Here is an 8,380-nt window from a genome sequence, read left to right as displayed (position 1 = left end):
TCAATGAATAAAATGTGCAGAGATACTAAGAGTTAGTTTGTTTTTACTGTTCTTCCTTGAGCTTCTGTTTTCTTTTGAAATTATTGATGGTATTTCCCTAACATGTGTCTGACCTGGGTATTCAATATCAGGAGGAATCAACTTTATCATGTTGGTTTAATATCAAAAATCCCAATATTTATTTTTACCAGTCTTTTTTTTTAATCTACTAAACACGGTTTCATTCCATTTCACCTTTGGATCTATCAGCGGTCGCTGCATTCCTGTGCGTCTTAAATTACTCAAGAGTCTGGCCCCCTTCTGATGGCCTCCAAACTCTTCCTAACAAATCCTTTTTCATACTCCAGGCCTCATTGTTTCCTGCTCTCATGCATTGCCTTATGGAAGGGGTCAGCATAGCTCCATCCATAGAGTAAATGCTATTTGGAGGGGGGCTGAGGCGTTTTAGCCAAGTCCCTCCCTAGAAGCCAAGACAGCTGCAGATGAGCCCTCCTTGTAGACTTCACTGGCATCTAGCTATGGACGACATCTGCACTGGATTCCCTCCATCCAGGAGACTCTTTCATAAAAGTCCTAGAATCGCCCAGAGACATCTCAAGGATCCTTTGGATCTTAAACAGGATCTAAGACAGCCACCTTGACTATGTCCTAAGTTTATTCATCAGGCTTCCTTCTAATTGCTTTTTTATGGCTACCTTGTTCTCTACTCATCTCCTTTTTTCTCATCAGTTTCTCACTGATCCATTTTGCTTTATTTTTCTTTATCAGGGGAAGTTCAATCCCTACACAATATTGGAAAGGTCCTTGTATGGGTTCAAGCCATGCCAGATCTCATCTGTTTGCCCTTCCAGGATCCCAGCCTACCTGTCAGCTTCAACTTGTTCTCATTCTGTTTCTTGGACTGTAGTCACACCTTGTTTCTGCTAATGAACCAACAACATATTTTAATAACAGCAACTTTGTTTATTGGTGTCAAGTTGTGATATGATTTCTTCATATTCAGAAGTTACACAAAACTATTATTAGCACACACACACACACACACACACACACACACACACACACACACACACACACCATAATGCTTTCTGGTTCTGATCCCTTTTCGGTCTTTTTATCATATGGTACAGGTTAATGAATCATTTTCATGTATTAAATCTGTACCACACTTACTGGACAGCATATCAACAATCCCTTCACTCTGATTTGTGGCTTCATTTTCTAAAAGTAGCTTGCCCCAGTCATGGTCAAACCCCTCTCTAAGATCTGTGCCTGCTTGCTTCCCAGTGGGAACTGAGCCTTATCACCAAATCATTGTAGCAGTGTCTGTCTTCTGAGGTTCCTGTTTACACAAGGAGGACCACTGTTCTAGCCTCAAATCTCAGAGCCACCTTCGATTCTCTTTTTTTTCCAGACTCACAGCTCGACGTTCACTAAATATCACACACTTGAAGTGTGTGAGGAAAAGAACATCAACAAAGATATTGAGGCTACACGTTCCAGTTTAGCGTCTCCTCCTAATCGACTAGGGCTATATGTGGTGTCCAAGTCTATCTACCCACTTCCTTGTTTTCTTTTTGTCTTGACCATAGGTCCTGTCTTCCACCCCTGATTACCACCCCTCTCATAAGCCAGAATATTCTCCAAATACAAAGGGGAATGAGATTCTAGTGAGGGCAGACCTATACCAGACACTGTATTCTCAGTACAAGCCACAGCTTCAGTGTCAACGGTTACCATTTTGAATCCCAACATACTGTGAAGTTAAACCCGAAGTCTCTACGAGAGGAATTGCGACAAGTTCTCCCTTATTTAAAGATGAGGAAACATTACAATCTGCTGAGCTTCCAACCGAACAGAGAATCAGATCGTATACAAAGCTTGGATTTGTTCTTTCTACTTTTCCATCCTCTGACTGGGTGTTTCATGACATTTGTCTGTGTAGTTGTATGTGTCTTTGGTTTGGGTACTGAAATATTGATGGCAGGGTTATTCTCTTTCTTGATCAAGCATAGCTCCTTTGTTCATATAAGTATATTACAAAACTGTTATGGGGTAATGAATGTCTATTTTTGGTTTTTATTGAGCTTATTACCAACATGCATCAGATGGGAGGAAACTATATATTAATAAAGTACAACCGAATACATATGTGGAACTAGAAGAACACATATACTTGTGTACATATATAGAACTTCATCCATAATGTAGAACTCTCTAAGTTCTAAAATTAATGAGTTGTGAGAGACTTAACAAGATGTGTGAGTTTTTGTGTGGATCAGTTATTCCTGTTCATCTGGTTTTGCTGAACACCAATATTGATACGTTTTCAACTCTGATAGAAAAAAAAAAGTGGGTGATATGACTTATTCTGCTTAAATTACGTTTAAATAGAAGACTTTATTAAAGTGAGTTTCTGTTGCTGGCAGAACATTAAGATGTGTCTCGCTCTCTGTAGTGATCTCATTTTGAAACCGAGTATGCAAAATGACTTCTTTAAAACACCGAATACAAAATGGCAGCTTCAATTGGCCAGCTATTGGGAGCTGTTCATGGCCTGTAACTCACCAATGCATGTTGAGGCTCTGCAAAAGCCTTCGTGTGTCTGTGCACTAGCTGAACGGGTTTTCTAATAGTCAAATAAAAAAACCTTCTGAGATCAAATATATCAAACATGGCTATTTATTCCAGTGAATTTAGAATTGAAAACACACCTAATATTATAGTAACTATCTTATAAAACTTACAAGTTGGCTGCCAGACATTTGAGCTGATTTTCTCTTGGTAGATTTCAAAGCGTTTGCATTAGGAATTTGTTTTCTTATTTTTACACGCACTCTCACACTTTAGGAAATATCAATATAATATATGAAGTTTTAAGTTGAAGCTAGAATACAAAGGTATTATTATCCCAATACCACTGGTGTCTAAACTTTAAGAATTTGCTGTCTTAAGGTACTATGTAACTATTTAATAATTACAGTGCATTGGGATAGGTTTAATAAAAACTTAATAAAAATGTGTAGTTTCATAGTCAAAGGATGATAATCAGATTTAAATAGATGGAATCATTATTCAATTGACATCATGCAAATAAAAATAGAAGCTGTCTTCAGATTAATGTGTATTTTGTTTAGATAAATTACAGTGTTACTTTAGTTTTTCAGATCTCAAAAAATTTAAAGTGTAGAATTATTTTAAGTGTCCAAAGAAGAAAGGGACAGAAAGAGGATAATTCAACCAGATATTAAAGTTTGCTCTGAGGTTGTGGTAATTAAAGTGTGATATTAATTCAAACACAGTCCACAGTTCTTGTTAAATACTAGTCTAGTGATGCTGGCTTGTCCTTCATCTATTTCCCTCACCACTCCTACTAGCATTTTCTTTTCCTACTCATATGTAGTCCATTTATTATGAGAAATATAATTAATGATCATTTTGAAATTCATTTTATGGCTAGATTTGTAGTTCAGTGCTTAGAAACTTTTTGCATATTAATGTTTGATTAATATCCAATCAAAAAAGAGACAATGGATATCATCCTATATTTTGAAAATAAAATGTTTAAAATGATGTTACATTCATGATTTTATTTAATGACTGAGCTCATAAATTCCTTTTTTAAGAAATTGGATATTTTATTTACATCTTGAATGCTATCCCCTTTCTTGGTTTCCCCTCTGCAACCTCCCTATCCCATCCCCCCTTACCCTGCTTCTATGAGGGTGCTGCCCCACATACTCACCTCCTCCTCACCACACTAGCATTCCTCTACACTGGGGCATCAAGCCCTCACAGGAACAAGGGCCTCCCGTCCCATTGATGCCAGGTAAGACTCCTACAGATCCTCCAGTCCTTCCCCTAACACTTCATTGAGGTCCCCATGCTCAGTCCTATGGCTGGCTGTAAGCAACCACATCTGTATTGAGGTGCTCTGGGAGAGCCTCTCAGGAGACAGCTCTATCAGGCTCCTATCAGTAAGCTCTTCCTGGCATCAGCAATTGTATCTGGGTTTGGTGTCTGTATATGGGATGGATCCTCAAGTGGGGCAGTCCCTGGATGGCCTTTCCTTCAGTCTCTGCTCCACTCTTTGTCCCTGTATTTCTTTTAGACAGGAGCAATTCTGGGTGAAAACTTTGGAGATGGGTGGGTGGCCCCATCCTTCAATGGGGAGCCTTGCTTATCCTCTGGATATGGTCTCAACAGGTTCTTCCTCCCCTTTGTGGGGTATGCCAGCTAATGTCATCCTAGTGGGATCCTGGGAGGTTCTTGCTTTCTTGGCATTTGGGACTTTCTAGTTGCTACCCCCAGTTTCCCAAGTCCATTGCTACATACCTCTGTTCAATTTTCTGACCCTCTGTACATCTCCTCTATGCCCTGCCATACTTGATTGTGCCTCTCTTTCCCTCCTCCTCCTCCTCTTTTCCTCCCAGGTCCCTCCCACTCTCTAATTTCCTGGATTATTTTGTTCCCCTTCTCAGTAGGACTGAAGCCTCCACTCTTTGGTCTTTCTTCCTTTTGAGTTCAATCCATGCAGTCTGTGAGTTGTATTGAGGGAATTCCCAGCTATTTGCCTAATATCCACTTATCAGTGAATACACACCATGTGTGTTCTTTTTTGACAGAGTTACCTCACTCAGGATGAAGTTTTCTAGATCCATCCATTTGCCTGAAAATTTCATGAAGTCACTGTTTTTAATAGCTGAGTAGTATTCTGTTGTGTAAATGTACACAGGAATACTGTACAATATTTGGATCCATTCTTCTACTGAGGGATATTTGGGTTGTTTCCAGCTTCTGAATATTATAAATATAGTTGCTCTAAACAGAGTGGAGCATGTATCCTTGTTATATGTTGGAGCACCTTTTGGGTATATGCCCAGGAGAGGTATAGCTGTCTCCTCAGGTAGCACTATGTCCAATTTTCTGAGGAACCACCATATTGATTTCCAGAGTTGTTGTACCATCTTGCAATCCCAACAATGGAGGAGTGTTCCTTTTTCTTCACATCCTCACCAGCATCTGCTGTCACCTGAGTTTTTGATCTTAGCCATTCTGACTGGTGTGAGGTGGAATCTCAGGGCTGTTTTGATTTACAATTCCCTGATGATTAAGGATGTTGAACATTTCTTTAGGTGCTTCTCAGCCATTTGAGTTTCCTCAGTTGAGAATTCTCTGGTTAGTTCTATTCCTCATTTTTAAATAGGTCATTAGATTCTCTGGAGTGTAACTTCTTGAGTTCTTTTTATATATTGAATATTAGACCTCTCTCAGATGTAGAATTGGTAAAGTTCTTTCCCCAATCTATTCCTTGCCATTTTGTCCTTTTGAGAGTGTCCTTTGCCTTATAGAAGCTTTGCAATTTTATGAGGTCCCATTTGTCCATTCTTTTTTTTTTCTTTTTCTTTTTTTTCAGAGCTGGGAACCGAACCCAGGGCCTTGCGCTTGCTAGGCAAGTGCTCTACCACTGAGCCAAATCCCCAACCCCCCATTTGTCCATTCTTGAACATTGTTGTTTTGTTCGGGAAATTTTCCCCAGTGCCTATATGTTCAAGACTCTTCCCCACTTTTTCTTGTATTAGTTGGAGTGTATCTGGTTTTATGTGGAGGTCCTTGATCTACTTGGACTTAAGCTTTGTACAGGGCAATAAGAATTGATCAATTTTCATTCTTCTACATGCTGACTGCCAGTGAACCAGCACCAGTTGAAAATGGTATCTTCTTTCCAGAGGAAGGTTTTAGCTTCTATGTCAAGGATAAACTGACCATAGGAGTGTGGGCTCGTTTTTGGGTCCTTGATTCTATTCCATTGATCTACCTGCCTGTCTTTCTATCAATAACATACAGTTTTTATCACTATTGTTCTGTAATACAGCTTGAGGTGAAGGATGGTAATTCCCACAGAAGTTCTTTTATTGTTGAGAATAGTTTCCACTATCCTGAGTTTTTTGTTATTCCAAATGAATTTGAAAATTCTTCTTTCTAACTTTATTGAGTTGGAATTTTGACAGGGATTGCACTGAATCTGTAGATTGCTTTTAGTAAGACGGTCATTCTTACTGCATCAAACCTGCCAATCCATGAGCATGGGAGGTCTTTCCATCCTCTGAGATCTTCTTTGATTTCTTTCTTCAGAGACTTGATGTTCTTGTCATACAGATCTTTCACTTGCTTGGTTAGGGTCATACCAAGGTATTTTATATTATTTGTGATTATTTTGAAGGGTGTCATTTGCCTAATTTCTTTCTCAGTCACTTGATCCTTACTTATACCCAGCTTCTTTGCTGAAGTTGTTTATCAGGATTCGGAGTTCTACAGTGGAATTCTTGGACTCACTTAGGAATACTATCATAGTCTGGCTAAGAGTTTTCTCTCTTGTTGATTTTCTTAAAGAACTATCTCCTGGCTATTTTTTATTCTTTGTATAGTTATTTTTGTTTCTACTTGGTTGATTTCACCTCTGATTTTGATTATTTCCTGCCTTCCACTCCTTTTGGGTGAATTTGCTTCTTTTTTGTTCTAGAGCTTTCAGGTGTGCTGTCAAGATGCTAGTGTGTGCTCTCTCCAGTTTCTTTTTAGAGGCACTCAGAGCTATGAGTTTTCCTCTTAGCACAGCTTTCATTGTGTCCTATAAGTTTGGGTATGCTGTGCCTTCATTTTCATTAAATTCTAAAAAGTCTTAAATTTCTTTATTTCTTCCTTGAGCAAGTTATCATTGAGTAGAGAGTTTTTAAGCTTTCATGTGTATGTGGGCTTTCTGTCATTTTTGTTGTTATTGAAGACCAACCTTAGTCCGCGGTGATCTGATAGGATACATGGGATTATTTCAGTCTTCGTGTATCTGTTGAGGCCTGTTTTGTGACCAATTACATGGTCAGTTTTGCAAACAGTATCATGAGGTGCTGAGAACAAGGTATATTCTTTATTTTGGGATGAAATATTCTATAGATAAATCCATTTGGTTCATAACTTTTGTTAATTTCACTGTGTCTCTGCTTAGTTTCTGTTTCCATGATCTGTCCATTGATGGGAGTAGGGTGTTGAAGTCTCCCATGGTTTGAGGTGCAATGTGTGCTTTTAGCTTTAGTAAAGTTTCTTTTATGAATGTGGGTGCCCTTGAATTTGAAGCATAGACATTCAGAATTGGGAGTTCATCTTGGGGATTTTTCCTTTGATGAGTATGAAGTGTTTTTCCTTACCTATTTTTGATAACTTTTGGTTGAAAGTTGATTTTATTGGATATTAGAATGGCTACTCCAGCTTGCTTTTTCAGACCATTTGCTTACAAAAAAATTTGCCAGCCTTTTGCTCTGAGGTAGTGTCTGTCTTTGTTACTGAGGGGCATTTTCTGTATGCAGCACAATGGTAGGTCCTGTTTACACATCCAGTCTGTTAGTCTATGTCTTTTTATTGGGGAATTGAGTCCATTGACATTAAGAGATATCAAGGAATAGTGATTGTTGCTTCCTGTTATTTTTGTTGTTAGAGGTGGAATTATGTTGTGTGGTTATCTTCTTTTGAGGTAGTTGAACGAAGATTATTTTCTTGCTTTTTCTCAAGTTTAGTGTCCTTCCTTGTGTTGGAGCTTTCCATCTACATCCTTTGTAGGACTGGATTTGTGGAAAAATATTGTGTAAATTTGGTTTTGTGATGGAATATCTTGGTTTCTCCATCTATGGTAATTGAGAGTTTTGCCTCATAAAATAGCCTGGGCTGGCATTTGTGTTCTCTTAGGGTCTGTATGACATCTTCCCAGGATCTTCTGGCTTTCATAGTCTCTGGTGAAAAATCTGGTGTAATTCTAATGTAGGTTTGCCTTTATAGGTCACTTGATCTTTTCCCCTTAACACTTTTAATATTCTTTTTTTGTTGTTTTAACTATTATGTGATGGGAGGAGTTTCTTTTCTGATCCAATCTATTTGAGTTTCTGTATTTTTCTTGTAAGTTTATGGACATCTCTTTCTTTAGGTTAGAAAAGTTTTTTTTTTCTATAATTTTGTTGAAGATATGTACTGGCCCTTTAATATTGGGAATGTTTGCTCTCTTCTATGGCTATTATCCTTAGATTTGGTAATCTCATTGTGTCCTGGATTTCCTGGATGTTTTGGGTTAGGAGATGTCTGCATTTTGCATTTCTTTGACTGTTGTGTCAATGTTTTCAAAGGTATCTTCTGGACCTGAGATTCTCTCTTCTGTCTCTTGTATTCTGTAGGTGATGCTTGCATCTGTGACTCCTGATCTCTTTTCCATTTTTCTATCTCCAGAATTGTCTCCCTTTGTGATTTCTTTACTGTTTCTATTTCCATTTTTATATCCTGGATGGTTTTGTTCAATTTCCTCACCTGTTTGATTGTGTTTTCCTGTAACTCATTAAGCGAC

Source organism: Rattus norvegicus, chromosome 17 (assembly GCF_036323735.1).
Source record: "Rattus norvegicus strain BN/NHsdMcwi chromosome 17, GRCr8, whole genome shotgun sequence".
NCBI classification, from domain to species: Eukaryota; Metazoa; Chordata; class Mammalia; order Rodentia; family Muridae; genus Rattus; species Rattus norvegicus.
The sequence above is the reverse complement of the archived record's forward strand: the minus strand, read 5'-3'. Positions refer to the sequence as shown.